General features: G+C 39.8%; 2 long non-coding RNA genes across 2 annotated transcripts in view; one reads left to right on the top strand and one right to left on the bottom strand.

Annotated features, from left to right (window-relative positions):
- Positions 1-10,871: 10,871 nt before the first annotated feature.
- Positions 10,872-16,840, bottom strand: LOC310906856. The gene is made up of 6 exons (XR_014589494.1): positions 16,778-16,840; positions 15,183-15,232; positions 14,631-14,700; positions 13,994-14,073; positions 12,289-12,341; positions 10,872-11,673 (listed from the first exon to the last, which is right to left on the bottom strand). It is a non-coding gene; the product is annotated as an uncharacterized lncRNA (long non-coding RNA).
- A 2,332-nt stretch (positions 16,841-19,172) lies between these two features.
- The window catches only part of LOC310907227, a 61,375-nt gene continuing 59,861 nt past the window's right edge, over positions 19,173-20,686 (top strand). Inside the window, exons 1-2 of the long non-coding RNA XR_014589571.1 lie at positions 19,173-19,204; positions 19,355-19,423. This is a non-coding gene — a long non-coding RNA (uncharacterized lncRNA). The remainder of the gene's footprint in view (positions 19,205-19,354; positions 19,424-20,686) is intronic.

Here is a 20,686-nt window from a genome sequence, read left to right as displayed (position 1 = left end):
CTCCTTTCCTTCTCCCTGCCTCCCCCTCCCCTCCCCCCACACCCCTGCCCCAAATCAAAAACACAGAATAACTAAAATTTAACTAATTTTTAATTCTTCTAGTTCTGCAAGATGGAAGAGGAGTCTGATCCTACAGACTTGATACAATGTATTTCAAGGCTTTTGAGATTGAAATCGCCTGCATTCTGCTAAATATTTGCCCAGATAGTTGCAGGCAGAGAACAAGTCTGGCAATGAAGAAGAATGAGGCTCTCTCAGGAATTCTTCTACTGTTGAATTCTACGTATGGACTGAAGGTGTTAAATTTTTCTCTCATTCTTGTTTTATGTCTGTGCTTTAGCAACACTGCCAGTGAAAGAAAGGGTATCGAACTGCTCATTTCTGTAAAGTATCTATGTTTTAAGTCTTTTTTTCCAATATCAATCACTTTTTGCCTCTTCCGAGTCAGCATCATCCCCAAACACACAGGTACGTCCACTTCCAAACAAAACACTCCTGAAGTGACTTTGTTAGAAAAAGGTACAAGAAAAGCAGTAGAAGGTAGTTTAGTTCACATTCTGTTAATACCTTTAGTTTTTTCTAACTTAAGTTAGAAGATTTAAACAGTTGTTTACCAGCTGAGGGTTCAGAACAATCACTGTAGAATTCAATGTATTTGCAGTATGCTGTAGGCTAACATGCAAGTATTGAAAGAGGACTGGAGGAGGAGAGCACTAGTTTTGCATGCTCAGGAGACGGTGAAGTCGCTTCTGCGGGAATTGTGGAAATGCCAACTGAAAGCCATCCCAAACTGACTGTTGTCACTCACGCCCAGCCTTGCAACAAAGAACTACAAATGCCACATTGCTTACTGGCAAAAAAAGCACTGCAAAGTTATTCAGAACCTGTACCTTCAGTATAGACCAGACAGATGAGAAACCTAATGCAGGCCTACAAATCAGAAGTGGCATGGAAAAAACTAGACAATAACTGCTCACTCATTCTTCCAGCAGAAAAACTAGGAAACATTAAATCAAACTGGCAGATAGCCAGGCAAAACCCTCTACTTTTACACACATGCAGCTAAAGCTGGGGAATGCATTGGCACACGAAGCTGTAGGTATTTCCTTAAACCCCCCAAATAACTAATTAATGCAAGAAACACCCATCTAAAATTGCAAATTGCAGAGACAGAGATATCACCCCAATTTAAATTTTGCTACAGAAATTAGTGGAGGAATTGCAGAAACTGGAGGAGCATACTAGAATGTGCTATCATATCTATGCTTGCCCTATCTTTGTATTTTTGTATCTTCATATTTCTCCATTACCCAATATCCACTACTGGTCTCTGCTGTTCAGTCTAACAATTGAAATACCTTGTCATTGCATCAAGCAGAACGTGCAATCACAAAGATGTTCCTTTGTTCCCAAACCCTTTCCACTTCCTGGAAAACTATACATGCAAATGTTGCTCCAGATTCCCTCTAATCACATACTCCTCATTCCACTATAGACCTATAAATCACAAGCTTCCTATACAAATAGCCCACAAGTTTATCAAGAGTGAGGAAACTATGGAAAAAGGCTTCCCAATCTGACCAGAAAGTACTGCTTTACTATTGCTGTGTGTACAAGGGTGAGAGTTAGGACACAACTGCTGCCTTTTCCATTCCTGTTTTCTTAAGCATCTGATGCTTTAAAGCTCTTAGAGGAATGCTACCATTAGGTCAGTGCCTGGCAAAGCTCCATGGAAAGAAGAGACAAGATATTCAGCAAAGAAGTGACAGGAGAGTTACCACATATACTGCCCAATTTTCCTCAAATTAGCACGGAAAGGTTGGAGAAAGAAGTTTCCTCCGTGTTCTAGTGCATTCTGCCATGTGAGAAGGATTCATGGAGGAGAACTGCAGAGAGCATTCCTGATCAGCATCCAGCTTCAAAACATCCCCGAGTCATCTCAGGACAGTAGTGCTGTCCTGTCCACTTGCGCAGTGTGAGGTAGCCAAGTGCTGAAGCTGCAACTCACTGAATCCAGCCACAAATGAAAGTGTCAATAGGGAACTTACTGCTGTACTTAGCCCTTCCTTCGCCCCAGACATACATCCAGCCTGGCCCTTACGTCCCTGCAGCCATAAGGATTCCAGTACTTGGCAGCCTTGTAAAAGCCAGCTGAAGGAAAGAGACCTCTGGGATCTACTTAACCCCACATAAGTTACTTACTGGATTAAGACCATCTCTGAAGGCAGACAGCATGTCACTGGGTCACAGAATATTCTTCTCCAGCTCTGGGCATCTTTCCCAGGAGAGGAGAGCACAGCCCACCACAGACACAATGGCCACAGCCATACAGCAGATGGGACAGGTCACAGTTCTCCAGCTGTAAGGCAAATATGGAGAGCACAGCTTGCATTCCCACAGCTAAGCTCTCACCCACCTGAACTTCTAAACCATGCCCAAATATTAAACTGCTGCCCAGGCTTTAGCTGTCAGACTGCATTAACCCCTTTTGGCATGGATGATCTGTTGCCAGAAACGGGGCTTATGTCCTAGGCCTTTTTAGCTGGCTAGTAATTACATGGCTGAATACTCAGGAAAGTGTCTGATGCAGCAGTTGCAATACACAGCTTTTAGGTCAAGTGTTCCAGGCTACTTAACATGTAACCAAAGAACCTAAAAATCCTTTCAAGGATGGGTGAGCCCAAATAACCTTGTGTCTTCAAGGTCCTTGTAAGAATAGAACAATCTCACATACACACATTTATGACCCTTGCCAGATGCAAGACAGAAGTGACTACCAAAATGCAGCATTTCTGCAGATCCCAAGAGCAGACAATACAACCTTTTGTATACAAATTATTTTTTTTAATTTTGTTTTTTAAAGATACCTGAAGAATGGTGCCCTATAGGATTTCTCATTTACAGCACAAACATCAGACCAGAGGACAGGGGTGAAGAACTGACTATATCAGTACCTCAGGCTGTGCTTGCTGCTTTTCAATGATCTTCTTTTGGAAGGCCTACTCTCTACTTCTACATGAGTAGATACTAGAATTAGATCTTAACCTGAAATAGAGCTTCAGAACATGTGTATAAGTTTTCCCTTTCTAGCCTGTGCAGCATTAACCAGGAATCTCTTCACTGTTTTGCATTGGGCAGTGCAGTGCAGGCAACATAACCTGTGCTCAAACCTGAACAAATTTGTAAATTATTATGCTATACAACTAATGTAGCTGTATTGTGCTGCTAGAAGCACAAGTTTCGATCTTTAGAGAAGCAAAGTTTTAATTTTACATGGCAACTAATAACTAAAAAAAAAATTGCTCTTCTGTGATCTGCAGGGGCAGATAAAGAATATTATGCTTTTAATCTGCTTTTTTAAAATTTTCAGTTAGCTTTGATCCTGAAAAACATAAAAGGTTGTTTTTTCTTTTTTAAAGTTTAGATCTTAAAAATAGCAGTGAGTAAGAACATTGAGAGGGAAGTTTCATTTTGAAAACTCAAATCTATTAGGGTCAATTTAAAAAAAAAATAAAAAACCAGTTTATGACTAGGTAAATACCTGGCTGATAAATCTATGAACTTGTTTATTGACACAAACATTTAAACTAACCAAAACACTTCTAATAGCTTTTGTGTTTTCCAACTGAAGTTATGAACCAATGGAAAGCAGTGTTTGGAGGCACATACTGACCAGTAAGAGGAGTCAATGCAACTGAGTAAGAATATGCATTTTTACTGCTAGTACATCAATTCCTAGTTACAGCAGAATCAATAAAGATAGCTGAGTGAGCATGTCCATAAAAAATAGTTTAAATCACTGATGATAGTTATCTGCAGAAGTTTCTAAATTCTTTCATACCCTTCCAGTCAAGCGTTTTTAGATTTTACTGCCACATCCAAAGCAATACCTTATGTGTCTCACAAGAAAAATTATAAAATAATTCTTACCCAAGAGATGATCTTATGTACACTAAAAGGCAAAGGTTTGTAATTTAGTACCAACTTTTATTTTAACCTCTTTAAACATCAATTAAAAGATCAGTCCTGGTTAGTAAATTTGATATATGAAAACAGTTAACAAATCTCAAATCAACAGTATTGACACAGACCTGCTGCAGCCAAAAGAGGCAGTGAGGAAAGTGCAGAAGAATTTTTTTTTTAGTCTGAGAATATTTCAAACTCCTCCAGTCTCAGCACACAATGGAAAAAAATTAGAACCAGAATTAAGAATGGAGGACTATTAAAGTAGAAACTTTTGTAAGCTATGCACAAAACCCCTCAACCTAAACAAAAAAAAAAAACAACCAAAAAAAAAAAAAAAAAAAAAAAAAAAAAAAAAAAAAAAAAAAACCAAAAAAAAAAAACAAAAAAAAAAAAAAAAAAAAAAAAAAACCCAACACAAAGAACACCAAACATGAGACATTCCCAGCTTAGAAGTTCACCTGCTTTCTACAGCTCAGCCAAGGTGACTCAAATGGTTTCTTCCATCCTTAGGCTGACAATAACAGTGTTGGTAACACATCAGCTTTCCCTCTGAGCCTCTGACAACCCAACTGCTTGTGAGATTTCTTAGCAAGCAGTTGAGTCTATGCACCCCAACAATGACCAAATTCATATTAAGATTAAATCTCAGCAAAAGAGGAGACTACCTCAGCAAATCACAGAAAACAAATACTTCATAACGTACTGTTGCTTGGCTCAAGACAGTATTTTCTGTATTATTTATCTTAATCACCAAAGTTGAGCAGTAGGATTAGACTATATATGAAATCAAGACAGCCTGGGAATTTTCTAAAACCTCATTATCATGCTTCTTTTGGAAGCTTTAGCAGAAAGCTCAGAATGTTTTGCTTCTAGGGCCAGATGCCAATTCTGCTGATAGCCCTTTTTGCTGGTGCTATAGAAAAGGCTGTCATCTTCACAGACGTTAATTTCTGCATTTTTAATGAATTTGAGGTGCCTGTTTCCCAGCCAAACTTCAAAATAGTCAAGAAGAGCAAGTTCGACAGAGCCTATTTCTGCAGCATTGAGATATTTCTGAAAAATGGTTATGACTTTTTGGAGTATACAAAATACAGTTGAGTTTTAGCCCTATTACATTAATTGTGAGTAGGAAAGTTTTTTTATTTAAAATAATACTCACCTTCCACTTTTTTTTTTCCCAACACCTACTTTATAGCCTGAAACTTTCTAGCAGAGAGCTCAGTATGAGCATGGAAGCAGAAAAAGAAGTATTTCTCATCCATATCTGAAACAATCTTAATCCCTGCTAGCTGTCCTTGCTGATAGATCTGCAATTTACCTCCTAAGTGACTGTTACTTGCAGGCTGTCTCTGATTTCTGAAGAGCAAATCACAGCTGTCAAATCACATCAGTTTCAGGACCCGGTCTTGTTTTTAAAACTCATCACGTATTTCAATTTCATTATTATATCCTTGAGTCCCCAAGATTTTTCTTTTTTTCCCTTTACAGAAGTTTCATATATTCTTACAGCCCTTCTGGGATTAATATTGAATGCTTATGTAGTACTCTTATGGAATTCTGTGGTTTTTTATGTTTAATACATAACTGTTAAAAGGAAAGCAATACAGGACTAGTACAGAAGAGGAGGAATAGTATCTTTAGGAGGCCAGGACAAAACTGAGCATAATATAAAAGTTTTGGACACCAAGGGCCCAACCTTGGCCCAGAGTAAGAAATCTTATGCTGGGAGATAGCTCAAGCTTCCACAGATAATCTGCTCTTTCTATAAAAAATGTAACTTCAGGAAAGACCAGATATGCATGATTCTTTTGTCATTTTAAATGTGTTTTACTAGTTGGTAATCAACAATACTTCAGCATTACCTGGTCTCACCTCAGTGAAAAAATCACAACTAGAGAACCGCAAGTAGCCCTTAGGAAAAACCAGCAGATAAGACCAAGAGACAGAGCACCTCCAGGAACACTACCTCAGAATAACAGAATTATTCTTTTTCTTCTCTTACTGGTAGGTGAAGATACAAGAGTTTCATTATAGTGAATCGTCCTTGTCACTGTCAAGTTTCTTCAACCAAAAACCGAAGATAAGTGGCTATTTCCTTTGAAAGCTGGCACTGTCAGGCAATAGCCATCAAGGAGTCAATGGTCCTTACACCACATGTCTTTTCATATCTGTAACTCCTAGCAAATCATATTTGTAAGGTAAAAGTTTTGAATTTTCCCATATCCACCATGACTCATAAAGGGACTGTACTTTTACAGAATACATATCAAGCAGTTGCTACAATTGTTCAGTGTCACTTTTTCAATTATAAAACTAGAAACTATATAATACTCTCAGGAGAAAATACTCATACAATTTCCAGTCATCTTCTCATAGCATTTAAAAACATAGCAAAAACATGGCAAAACACCTTGCAGTCAACCCCTGCCAAAGAATCACCATATTAAGATACCTTTATATGGAAAAAAAGGTTTCCAGCAGCCTTACAACCTGTATGTCAAATTAGCAGAAACTACACTGAACAACTTTTCACTAGCAACAGAAATTAGGCTGAAGTACATGTAAATGAAGACAAGCCAGTTCAGACAAGTGTAAGAGTACTACTTCAGAAACATTTTCAAAAGCCTAGACACTCTTCCCTGCCATGCAGATTTTTTGAGGAAACACTCTCAGCACTGTGAGAGTGTTTATTGTAAATTACTGTTTCAAGATGTTTTAAGAGGTAACTCCTGTTCTGCCGTTAAACTTTTTACATTGTGTGGTTTATAATCTGTGAAACAGGAAAAGGGGAAGGAGCACTAATTCCCACAAACCAAACTTCTCTGTTTGCATAGCAAATACGCAGTTTAATAAAATTTTCAGAATCAGAAATGCATAATCCAACTACTTTCAGAAAAATTCTTATTCTAATAAACTCCAGGGAGTGAATAATCATAACCTGAACTGTTTTAGTTGTGAAGTCAAAATGACATTAAGAACTGCCCCTCACCATGTTTCAATATTGTACTTTTCTGGTGGAGTGCAAAATATAAGACAGCAATTTTGCTTGTATTTTTTGCTGTAGAAAATGATCTGACTACTCGACAGAGCTAACACACCATCATGGTTTCAGCTGGGTTAGGTATTTTTCTTCTTAGTACCTGGTACAGTGCTGTGGTTTGGATTCAGTATGAGAATAGAGTTGATAACAGTCTGATGGTGGGGTAGCACTACTTTGCAACAACCAGAAGTGTCTGCAAGTGAGGAGGGGCTCAAGGAGCCATGAGGGAGCAAGGCCAGGACGGCTGACCTGAACTGAGAGGGTATTCTATACTAGCACGTCATGCCCAGTACATAGGGGGAAAGCTGGCCAAGGGGCATGGATCATAGCTCAGGCTGGGCATGTTAGCAGGTGATCAGCAGTTGTATTGTGTATCATCACTTGCTCATCTTGGGGTTTCTCTTTGTTGTCTTCCTTTATGGTACAATTATTGTTTAATTTTAATTCTGTTCTCATTTCAACCTATTGCTTCTGCTTTTCCTCATAATTCTCCTCTTTATCCTACCAGGGTAGGAAGGATGTGGTACTTAGTTACTGGCTGGACTTAAACCTCGAGACACAGAAAAGAATTTAAATCTCAAATGCTTTTCACAGGACCTTAGTATCAGCAATACTCCGATTATATACTTTGTTTCTGAAAGAAACAAAGGTAAATAAGCCTAGGGAAAATTATTTCCTCTTTTGTCAAGGTAAGACGAAACACAGATTTAACAATAGCTGTATCTTCTTCAATGATCTTAAGCTGATTTAAAAATACCTTTACTTTTCAATCAACCTATCAATTTCAAAGTAAGGCCTAAGTATTTGTTTTGTTACAATCCATTAACCTTACTTTCCACAACAAACAAACAAAACAAAAACAAACCCAAAAAACTTCATTTTGGGACAGATATTAATCATTCTTCACCTGCCACTATAAAACTAGTACCATTGTTGCTGGGAGAGTGCTCCTTCAGTTAGGGAGAACTCCAGTTTCAGGGAAAAAGAGTTTATTGGTCTCGTGAGAAGCTTGAGGCTCTCTTAGCTCAGGAGTAAGAGCACACATCAGTCCTTCACATTTTCACCCCCAACACAGCTCAATTAAACAGGAAGGCTCTCCTAGCACCGGGGCCTTCACTGAACTTCATTTGCCACCGTTTTCAGTAACGTGAGACATCAGCTTCAAAAACGAGAAAAATAAAAGCTTTTACTTCAGCCCCCTCCCAATCTACCCTCCCTACACTTATTAACATACTCATTACTTCATATATTTTACAGCCCACACATCATTCATATTTCAAATATTTTTAAATGGAGATAGATCATAATTGCAAAGTGGTATTCAAATACAAATGAAAATCTCAGGAAATTCCCAAGAAAACTGCTGGAAGGGCTCTCTATACTTCTCCTGTTCCTTATACTGGTCATCCTCAGACAGAATACTGAACAAGGCAGACTTTTTCCCACTCAATACAGCCATTCTTCTGAGCATCAAACACCACTTTGTCCTCCGGAGCCTGCAGGAAGTTCGAGACAATGGCAGAGAAGTACTGTCTTCATGGCCCCGATAGTTTAACTGGACTATCAACTAAAAAGCCACATGATGTTTGAAAGGAAACAGAATTCATCATTCTAATTGTACTTTTCCAGTTTATATCCTCTGAGGGAAATACAAGGGCAGACAAGCAAAAATGCTTGTAAAACTGGTTGTAACACCAAAAAATAGAGAATGTAAAGCATCACATGTATTTACATAGCATATAAAGCCTCCATGTGTACTCCACTCATCTGAAATTACCATTTTTCTGTTTAATCCATTCATACTCCAGATGATAGCTCAAAGGTTGTCCTCCTGGACAAATGGAGTGTGAAGAAAAGCTACCAAAGTTAGGGCAAAAGACTCTTCAATATGAAGAATACCTTTCCTTGGGCAAAGTCAAATGCTGACTGCTGTGTCCGTGTTTGAATATACTATGGAATAATTTTCTTTACCAACTGATTTAATTTCAATGCTGGTTTTTAATTGGCACATACCCCAAACTGCGTATGGCAAATTTATACAGTTAAGAGTTTTCCTGCAGGAAAGATGGTAGGAACCTCCACACCAGCACACAATATAGCTGCAGTCACATTCACACACTCCTGCAGGACGGCAGCCAGACAGCATAACGTACACTGAAATTCCTGTTCACTGGGATCTGATACTTCAAGCAGGTATCACACCAGCACTGACACTCACATAGCAGAGCAGGTGCTGTGGTAAGATAACCACTGCTAGCTTAGTTTCACTCGCAACTCTTGATTATAGATGACAGCCTTCACCAGTAAGACAAGTTCTTCAGCAAGACAAACCTCCCACCTTAATAAGGACCTTATTATTTCAATGGTAGCAAAGCATTTATGCAGGGCTACTCTCAAATCTTCCAGGTGGTTGCACAGTATTTTTCTTGCTTATAAGCTCAACATTAATTTAATTACTAAGTCTCTACTGGTTTTGCCCAGTTACTGACAAATGGCAACACTGCAGATGTTTGTTTAACCACCAATTTCTTGGACCACAGCCCAACATCCATGTGACACCTTCTAGCCCACCACTAAGGATGGTTAGTGCAATACTTCACTGGACTAAAGCACAAAAGCAAGTAAGCGCTTTCATGCTGTTTACTGCAAAGTCTTAAACATTTAAATCTTAAATATCTGTTTCATAAACCCGAAATCTCATTGTTTTCGCAGAGAAATCCCATGCCACACGTTCTAAATGTGTCATACAATAACTCTCCACAACTACCTCTCCTTATTTCACTTGTATTAAACATCACTCCAGAAAACATACCAGAACTAAATCTACAACTGGTTTGAAAACCGGTTAACCTCCTCCCACAAAGCAGAAAAGCCAGTTTCCATCTTAAAATTGATTATAAAAATGACCTTCCAAATTTTCCCTGGTCTTATAAACCAAATCCTCTGGAAGATACCATGGTTAAAACATTAATTCACTTTTGTAAACACATGACTCCCTATACTACTAATACACATTTTTTATTGGCTACTAATTTTCAGTAGCTCTGAAGTACAGGATCATTTCTTGACAAAGTTCTGCAGGGCAATATTCAATGCCTTATCATTGACCACATCTATCTCTTTTACATGCTGAGAGGACATTTTCCACAATTAAACATTCTGAGACACACCTCTACAATACTGATATGCAATAACTTTATTCCCTGCCACCCTTTATTGCTGCCAATTCTATCCCCAAGACCATCCCAAATAATGTTTTAGAACACAAAGAACAAGACTGTCATGAAATACTTTGGGTACCTCAAGCGCCACCCACAACCCTGAACTTTAAGTCTTCTATTTGATCCCCAACATCACTTTTACTGCATACATAAGGCATTCTAAGGTTTTAACATATTGTATTAACACCTAAAGGATAAAAATGTACCTTTATTACCCAAAACACATGCCACTCTGACTTTGTAATGAATATATAAATCCCTTTGAATATCTAACATAAAGTACGTAACAAAAATTGCTGTCCTATTAATCAACTCTCTTGACATCTTAACATCAAGGAGACTGACTAGCTAGGACTGACATCTGGACTTACCAGCCAAGCAGCTCCACTAGATGCTGCTAACAGCACTCAAGACTTTTTTGCAGATCTGCAGTGGGCAGAAGATTGAGACTGATCTTACCTTCCCACTTCTTGAGTACAGTCAGTAGTTTTTGTCCCAGAGTCACTCAAGCACAACATGAAGCACCATGTGCACAGTACATGCTGCACCACTCAGCACAAGGCCACACTGCCTCCATAGCTCTTGAGAAGTACAACCAGTCAAAGAACACTGTGGTGTGACCCACGGCCAATGTGCAACAGCCATGACTTTAACATCGTTATCTTTATTCAAAAGAATGTACAGAACATGGCACATGAAAATATGCAGCACTCTCAGTAACGTTTGTTAACAGAAACAAGTATTATTGAAAGCAATGAAGAGAAAGCTATTTTCTAGTTTATTATCTGCAGATCTTGATATTCAATAGACTGATTTACCATTCCTTGCTGAAAAGGAGGAGCCCTTAACCAGAGTAGCTGGCCACCGCTTAAAAAGCAAACCATAGGAGATGCTCAGTGAGCCAATGCACTCCTGGAGTTCAGTCAGATCCTGAGCACCCACTTTAGTAGCCTCATGGATACTTATAGGGCAGTGCCATAGTTGTGGTACTAGTCTTCTGCTGAAGTGGCAATCCATAAAACCCCAACTCCTCACTCCCTCACTAGATACAGTGATGCAAGCTGTAGACATTATCTTCTTATTTGCTTTCACCCTATCTTTTCCTGTGAACTCCACTCGAGTTATCACAGACTCCAGTATCTGGAGTATCTGAGACTGTACCCATATGGTATTTTAAAAGGGTAAATAATCAAGGGGTTTTCCATGTACTGAAGCTCAGTAGACCTTTCCCTAATATTACTGCTACACTTCCTAGAGAAGACAGTAATTTTGTTCTACACAGTTTCTGAAGACAGTATCTACTGTACAGAATTGCAGCTCTTTCAGCAGACTTTTTAAAAGCATGGCATCCCACTCCAAGTCACAATATCTCTTCAGGTGTTACACTTCCTTCTGGTTACATCATCCACATTTGTCAGGCAGTTCTGACAGTGTTCCAATTCATCACTGAAAAAGGAAAACAAGATCTAAGTAAAATGGCTCATTCAAGGCAGATATTTCAATTTGCAAGTAAGCATACAACAGTTTATATTAACACACTCTATTTCTGAGGAAAAAAAAAGGCAGCAAAACAAAACAAAAAACGAAATCCACAAAGACTTTTCAGAAAGTTTAAATAAAGTATTTTAGTCTCATCTCAGATGCCGGATCCATATAAAGTTTTTCAACAATGAATTCAGGTTCGGGATAGGATCATCACAGATGAGACAAAAGCAGTACATGAACAAAAAAATTAGTAGGAAATATTTTATAAGGTTTCTGATTGCTTAGTTTTTGTATTATAACCTCTAACATTTTGCTGTATTTCAGAATAATGTACACTTATTTAAAACTTTTCATCTAGGTTTGAAAGCAAACCAAGGTAAGGCACAGCTGTCTGCTCACACTGTGCCTTGAGGAACAAGTGTTTTTTAAATGCCAACTATGACATATCGTATTAATTGATCAATTAGTCTATCATAAGGCAAAAACTATCATAATGCAAAAAAAAAATCTGAACTGTAAGCACAGTTTCTTTAGACTTAGAACCAGAAAATGTTTAAAAGCTTTTCCGCTACATACCTGAATCAGCCAAAAGCACTTGTTCCTAGTTGTCTTCTACAAAACATGTTTTCCTGTAAAAAAGAGAGAGAAGTCTTCCATAAACTTAGTTCTTCATTAAGACAGAGAAGTTTTTTTTCATCATTTAAAATATAACTATTCTATTTAGCCTCTTGCACAGTCCAAACTGCATTATTCAACATGTGTTGCATTAGTATCAGCACACTGCAAGTTCTGTGAAACTTTAATCAGAAATGTAGTCATGTCACAGTAAGATTTGTTTTCCTTCTCTTACCCAGTTATTGCTCAACCTGGGTATGAACTATGATAGGAGGGGGGGAATTATATTTGATTATCAGTATACCTGATACTGGCAATCTGCCTATCAGGATCAAAAATATTATTTATTGGAATTCATACTTTTTATTCAGAAGCAGCATTCAAGCATCTCTGCAAAGACATAAAATGTACTGGTTAGTTACCACTAACAAGGTTTGCTACTTTCAACTTTTCTCTAGGTCAACCATAGAAGTCACTCCCCTTTCTACTTGCAATAGTGCCTGTCTAAACAATACAGCATTTTATAGGCAGCACTGCTGCACAAGAAGTTTCAATCATACATTTGAACTTCTCATACTAGAACAAAACCTGTTGTTCAAAAGAAAGAACTGGTAGCTAACAAAGTATTTAAAGGTATCTTTCTTGAACAAGGAATAGAATAAAGTTAGAGATGTGTAGCAACACAGGAAAATAAGAAGTTCTCACAATCTACATTTTAAAACCAGCCTGTGGATACATCCAAGCACTAGTGCAGTAAAGTGAATTTCACTGAAAAACAAAGTTCAGATACTTAGGTGGGAATGAAGTTCTTGGAGAAACTACTGCTAATATTCTTAATGCACAGAAACCATTTGTGAGCATTCTTTTTGCCTGCTTTAAGTACATTACACCAGTCCTTGTAATTCTAGTTTGTCCCTGGAACTGAAACACCCTTATTTAGAATCCACTACAATTTACTATCTGATTCCACCTTTGTCATTAACACAAAATTTTGAAAATGCAGACATCTGAGTGAGCCCTAAATTAACTGTCCTAAGAGGATTGAAGTGCAAACATCACCACAAGCCCTCAAACAACAGCAAAACTTCCTAACCATACCTGACTTGGTGTGCTTGTAATTTACCCACAATAAGGCAGAATACTTTAAGTCTAACGCTTCCCCCTCTCTGCTCTTTAAAGAGGCAAGCTTCTGCAATAGTACGTTTGTGTCAACTGAGGTGGACTGTGATGGCTTGGCACAGAAGAGATTTTTTAAAGAAAAGGTAAGTTTTGAGCCTGCTTTGCTCTTCTCCTAATCCTATCTCACCTCAGAAAAAGAACAAATAATTCTAGTGGGCACTCAAACCACTACACGGATTTAAATAATGCACCAACATTCTTATTCACAGCCTGGTGCATGCTGGCACCTCGCTTGTACAGTGACCACATTAAACCAACACCAACTGGGATGATTTATGATTGAAAGATTAAGTGGTTTCATCTCAGTCACCAAAGCCTTATAAATGATTCACCACTATTCACAAATACCAGTGACAGGAACTGTAACACCACTCATACAGTCACATATAACACACGGCAAACTTCATGTCTTTCACTAGCAATGTACTAAAAAGGGAATACATTAAAATCAACAAAAAATGTCTGCTGTTTAATCAATAAATATTACCTCTGTTTTATTCTCTGTTGTGAGGAAATCTTTCTTCAGGACACGTCACATTCCCATGACTAGAAACTTTTCATGACATTCTAGAAACTTGAGTAAAATCCCAAATTACAATAAGTTTATGTATAATGTAACACAAGCCAGTAAGAATAACCAAATTTTATTTTTGTAACAACTGACTGTAAGCATTTGAATCAAATTAAAATCAATACAGATCCTGGAGTTCCTTTTTTCTTATAAAGTAGTGAAGATATCAGCTATATATTAAAAAAGTGAATACTTTTATTTAAATATGGGAACATTTGCTTATTTATGTTAATAAGCATCCAGACGTCCAGTTTTCTTCAACTAAACACTATCTCATACTTATTTGCCAATAAAGTGCAAAGTCACAACTAAAATCTATACTGATGTAAACTTTAAATTTAGTATGAACACTTCAGACACACATTTTACCAGCTCCTCCAGCACAAAAATCTACTCCCAATCCTCCCAGCCCACACAGTTCTAGACCATGGCATGCCCAAAATTACTGCTACCTCAGTTTTAAAGCTAATGACATAACTACTCATTTAACCCTATGCATCTTTTGCTAATTCATTTATTGTTAATTTATCCCCACTGATAATTAAGAACATACATGGCTTTCAGGAAAATCCACTTGTGTGTACCAAGTGTTGTTCTACTTGTGATGGTCCTTCCATGACGTGCTAAAATTAAAAATAAGCAAAAATTATCTTTTAGACTAGGAAACATTTCTTGCGTTGGTCTAGCATCACCTCATATGTTGCTATATCAGGAACAATCACCAAGCACTAAAAACTGACATCTTCATACAACAATGAAATACTCTTCTGGAACAGCCTACAATACCTGACAAGGTGAAATTTTGTAAGCAAAAGAAGCCCAACTAAGAACTGACCTACAGGCTGACTTTAACTCAAAGAGCACCAAAGACAAAAAATATCAAATAATGACTTATCACTTTGATGGCAGTTATGAAAATACAGTGTAGGTTTTCCTTTCCGTCCCACACAGTAGCCATAAAAAACTGACAACTCTGGCTCTCCCCATACTTTGACAGATAAAAATACAGAAACCAAGTTATGAAACACAAGTATTTACTGACTTGGTCAAAACCAGAAATGCAGAGTTACTTCTAGAGCAACATTAAGAATTCCAGAGCTGTTACCTTAATGTAGGATGTACTCGACACCACTGAAAATTTCCTCTCCATGACACCTAAAAACAAACATGGACAGTCTTACAACTTGAGACCAGCAGATTCATATTACCAGGTCAGTAAGTCACGTACATTATGAGGCCAAAATCAACACAATCTCTAGAAGCAGTACATGAAGTACTAAATCATAAGCTTGCAGGAGAAAAGCAGCAAAAATGCAGTTCTAAGCAACAAAGAAGTTACAAGTTACATCCACTTAAAACCTCATATAAAAAGTACTCTAGAAATAACAGCAGGTACTCAAGATTTTTTTAATGAAAAATCATCATCTTAGGGTTTTACTTTTAAGAACTCATTTTGATACCTCACTCTGTACTACATATATTAAATAAATGCATCCTGCCATGAAAGGTAACTCATCACACATTTTGCTTCAGACCACAAAAATAGTTAAAGCTATAGAAAGCCTTAAGTTAAAACTTCCACTTCTCACATTCAATGAACTTTACACTTACTGAGTATAAGAAACCAATTAATCAAGGGGTACTAATGGTTCAAGTTTCAAAAATTTTACTGTTCAATAATCTAATGTGTGACAGACTGTTAGACAAGCTAATTAAACACACAATGAACGGACCTGACAACTTTCACAGTAAATCCAGCCACATCCTAATCTTTGCTTGCAGGTAAGAGCCTGGAATCCTAGATATATTTAATATCATTTCCCATTCTTTTAGAAGTATTTTGGGTTTAATGACATTAGCATTAAATGGAGAGGACAAAAAGGCATCTTAAGCAGACAGCAGGCTCCTAGAGGAGCTGTGAGTTTTTTGGGGTGCTTGTGGTGGTTTACTTTTATAATAAATCGCTCTTCATTCTGCTAGGTCATTGTCTCAAAAATGTAAATAATACACCATTAGTTAGAACGAAATCTTATGATTTACGTTAAGTATCACCTAAATTTGGGGAGCCTTTTTTTCCTTGGGATGCTGTGGGTTTCCCAAATCCTTTTATAAGTCTGCTGGAGGGCAATGCCATGATTCCAGTGGCTGAGCACTCCAAATGATGTAAAGGTCACCCAAGCAGGTGGGCTAACCGTCTGCTCCACGAACAAGGTGGCTGCAGCTGATTTACCATGTTACGCACGAACTCCGAGGAGTGAGGGCAGAGCACAGGCCGCCCCCGCACCAGCCCCGGCCGTAACGGGCGGGGACCAAAATGGCGCGGGCCCGGCGGCGCCACGAGGGCCACCGCCGCCTACCGATCCCAGCCTGCCCCGCGCCTCCGGATGCGGCTTCCGGCAGGGAGCCTCCCGCGGGGCATGCGGGACTATGTAGTCCTCCTTAAGGCCCCTCGCACGGCCGCGGCTGCCAGCAGGGCACCGCGCACGGGCGGCTGCGGCCCCACAGCTGGATTACGGCTGCCTTTCGCCTGGCTCTACCCGCAGCTCCACGGGTGAGAGCTTCACTCGCCAGCTCCAGCCTCGAGCCTTACGCGACCGGCACCGCGGGCGACCCTCCCGAATGTCCAAAGAAAGGGAAGAAGCCATATACCCCCACCCCCCGCCGGGGCAGCGGCACACACCGCATCCCGCGCCGCCTTACCGCGCGCCGCCACGGCAGGCGCTCCGCAGGGAAAGAGGGGGTGGGGCGGGCGCTCGCCACCTTTATACGTACGCTGGGGGTGGGAACGAGGCTGGCCCCGCCCCCCGCGCGCCGGCCGAGGGGCGGAGACACGGCGCGGGGGCGGCGCGGGAGCGCGCTTTGGTCACGGGGGCGCGCGGAGGGGCGGGGCGCGCGGAGGGGCGGGGCGGAGGTCCCCGGCAGGGCCTGGGGCCCGCGGGAGGGACGGGACAGGCCGGCAGCGGGCACAGGGGACGGGGTACGGGGTATGGTGCTGCTCCCAGGGTCTGCAGTACGGGCTTCCTGTGTAAAACCCGGAGCGGTTTTATGTGAGTGTTTAACGGGAGGGCAGGAACCGACCTGGTGCAGCCCCACCTCCCAAACTTAAAGAATATGTTTTCCGAAGAATCATAGCGTCGTTAGGGTTGGAAAAGGCGTGAGATCATCGAATCCTTTACTAATTCCTTTACTAAATGCAAAATATTTCCATATTTCTACCAATACCTGTGGGGGGCTTTTATTGCATGTTAGTCTCTCAAACACTGGAATTTATTTCTGGGGAGAAAACACAATTAGGCCTGAACTACATCACAGTAAGTATAAATGAGTACAATTTTAGTTTGCATTTGATAATGAGAAGCCTATAAATAGTGAGGTGAGTGAGGGCTGCCCAGGGCTGCTCCGCAGTGTGGCCTTGGCAGGGGGAACAGGGGTGAGCCCCGGGTGCAGGGAGCCTCGCACTGCAGTGCCCCTGCACCCTGGAGTTTGGGACCTGGCACAGGAAACTGCTCATCTCTGTTAGACTGGAGGGTACAGCTTTACTAACAGAGCTTGGATGCACTGCTATGCAAACCCCCCCAAAGAAATGTGTCTCATATTTCTCAGCATGACCCAAGGCTGCTAGCACTGGGCCAGCCTGTGGGTCAAGTGAAGCACAGCTTTACTGTAGGGGGGCAACAATTACAAGTCTGAAAAAAGTTAACCAACCCAAAGTAAAAATGTACACTACAAACATAGATTATTTTTCAAAGTAAGTTTCTTTCTTTTGCCTTTCTTTCCCCTCCTTCAGGCTTCCACATCTTTAACCTATGTCCCAGCTGTCTGGATGAGGGTGCAAGCTGTAGAGCAAGAACTGATCCTCTGTTGCCACTCTCCAGAGAGATCCTAAGGCTGGTCTGAACCATAAGCCTAGTTGCCATAAAGTGTTAGTTTATAGATGAGTTGCTTGTGAATTTAGCTCACCACATGGCATCACATTCATGCACAGTGTCAGCACTGGCAGAAGGGAGTGCTGGTTATGAGATAATGGGGATGTATGTACTGGATTGACTCTTGTTGGCCCACACAAATGTATGTCAGCCTGGAAGTCTGGTGGTGTGACTACCTCCACTGCTTTTCAGGTCAAGGCAACTCTCTCCAAGTTCTCTTTTCTTGTCTTAAATTATTGATTTCTTGTTCTTTATTTCTATCTCCCCTCCACTTCCTTTCTGTTCCTATTTTAGATGTGACTTCCTGGATTTTCTCCAATGACATTGTAGCTTTGATGACTCATGTCTCTTGGTTTGGGGTTTTTACCAGTGCATCCTTTGGGATGCTGAGCTCCCTTCCCTCTAACCTTCCCAGCAGGAAGTCTATTGTATGTAGCTGTAATTTCTTCCTTTTCAGAACAGATAGTACTCATTGTAAACTCCTGAGCTGACTTACTTCTCAAGTCTCTTTGATTTTTAGTCACTTCAGTGTCACAGAAAGACAAGCACTTTTTTTTTCTCTTTTTAATAATAAATGAGATCATAAAAATATTAGAACAGCTGTACAGGGTCAGATCAAAGGTCTGCCAGCCCCCACCACCCGCTAGTATCCTGCTTCCAAATGTAGCCCAAAGTAAATGCCCAGGGAGGGGAATAAGGATAGAACAAGCACATCCTTCCCCAAGTATTTGCCCAGCCTCTGGGAATATAAAGCTTAGAAACCTCATAGAGGGTTATTATTTCTGTGTACATAAGAATGTAACAATCCTCCATTGATTTCCTACCCATAAGGTCGTCCAGTCTCTTCCCCAGGGCATTTATAAAATTTTAGCATCCCCAATTACAATGGCAAGGAATACCAGAGCTTAATTAGTGTTACAGGAAAATACATCTCCTTTAATTCACTTTGGTTTTGCTTTCTGTTCACTCTTTGTGCAGTTTTAGAAGATGCAGTGGGTAATCCTTCTCTCTACAGTCATCCCCTCACTGAGTCCTCACTCTCCAATCTCTTCTTCAGGCTGGGAAACTTCATTTGTTTAATCATTCCTCATAGAGTAATTAGTTCCTACCTTTGACCATACTTTTGTTGATCTTCTTTCAACTTCTTTTGCTTTCTTTTTGAGATGGCACTCCCAGAGTATACAGTCTGTTCAGGAAGCAGGTATGACATGGACTTATGCAGAGGTGCCATGATGTTCTCTGCTTTCTTTTTTTGTTCCTTATCACTTCGTAAACTCTGGTGTCCTTTTTTGGCTTGCTCTGTGTGTGCATGGAGCTGACATTGCCACAGAACTCTCTGTCATAACTGCAGGATCTCACATTGGAGCACTAAAAGCCAGAGCCCATCATTTTGCATTCGCTGTTGTGTTTGCTTTCCTTGGTAAGCAGGGCTTTGTATTATCTATGTTGAATTTCATGTGTTGCTGTTGTACTTACTCAGCCTTTTTAAGCTCCTGCAGCTACTTTTGCATCAGCAATAAAGAAATGATTACTAGTTTCTTTTTACACCTCTGCATACCACCTATTTCAGATCAATTCAGTAAGTTCACCAGTGCAGGTCATGCAGATTTCTGTGGCAGTTTTGTTCTGCTGTGAAAATTAACCATTTGCTTCTACCTTCTGTTTCCTGTCTTTTACCTTCTATCACACGTCTGCTTAGTTTGCTTAAAATCATTTGCTAAGAGGCTTTAGGGAACCCATGCACTAGATCAATTTATCACATGCTTGATGATGTGTGATGTGAGTTTACCAAGTGTTCTGACCATTGCCCTATAGATCATAATTATCCAGATACACGCTAATTCTACTTTTTAAAGTAAGCTCTTTGCTTATTCCCTGGAAGAGATGTGAGGCTTTGTGGGCTTTAGTTTTCTGGATTTTTGTAGAACCTGTTCAAAACATTATAATTCTGTTTGCTTCTTACCCTTCTTTAGCACCAGAGCAATTTCAAGGAGGAGCTCACACACCACAATTAGGAGTTTCCTCTAAAGTATAATTTGGTCTTGTTGAAACTGTAGCATCTTCAAGAGGTTGGAAGCAAATTCCCTCATGAAAGCCTCAGAAGTCATGCGGTGCGGGGAATTTCCCCAGATTTTTCACACTGAACACAGGAGCAAAAAATGAATATAATTACATGCCCTAATGTTCTCTGACCAGACTTCCTCATGGGGGTCAGATTCATGAATTTGAAAAGGGATATATTATTAGTTTTGGTGACTAAACAGTGTTACTCTGACATGTAAGTATGCTTTTGCCCTTATAGGAGCCTTGAATGTTGATTTTGTGCCTTCAAGACAGTGTTCTCTGTTTGTCTTTATACCACTTGTGAAGATCTAATGCGCATTGAGGGTTCTGTTACTTTTGTTTTTAGCAACATCTCCATTTTTAGGTATCTCCCCTTTCCGAAGCTGAGCATGGCTGTGGCAGATATTTGGGGTTTCTGCTGCAAAGTTAATCTAGAAGTACAAAGTCAATTTATACTGACTATACTTGGTTTAGTGACATAATCGAATCAAGTTTATATGGCTAAAATTAACAGTAAAGCATAACTAAGTTTTATGCAAGAAAAACCCTCAAACCCTCTCCACTTGGTTACCTAGAAGAAGCAATGAAGTTGGTGTATTAAGGCAAACAAACTACTTCA

Source organism: Zosterops lateralis (genome assembly GCF_965231275.1).
Source record: "Zosterops lateralis genome assembly, chromosome: 3".
In the NCBI taxonomy this organism is placed as follows: Eukaryota; Metazoa; Chordata; class Aves; order Passeriformes; family Zosteropidae; genus Zosterops; species Zosterops lateralis.
This window is presented reverse-complemented; position numbering and strand designations above follow the sequence as displayed.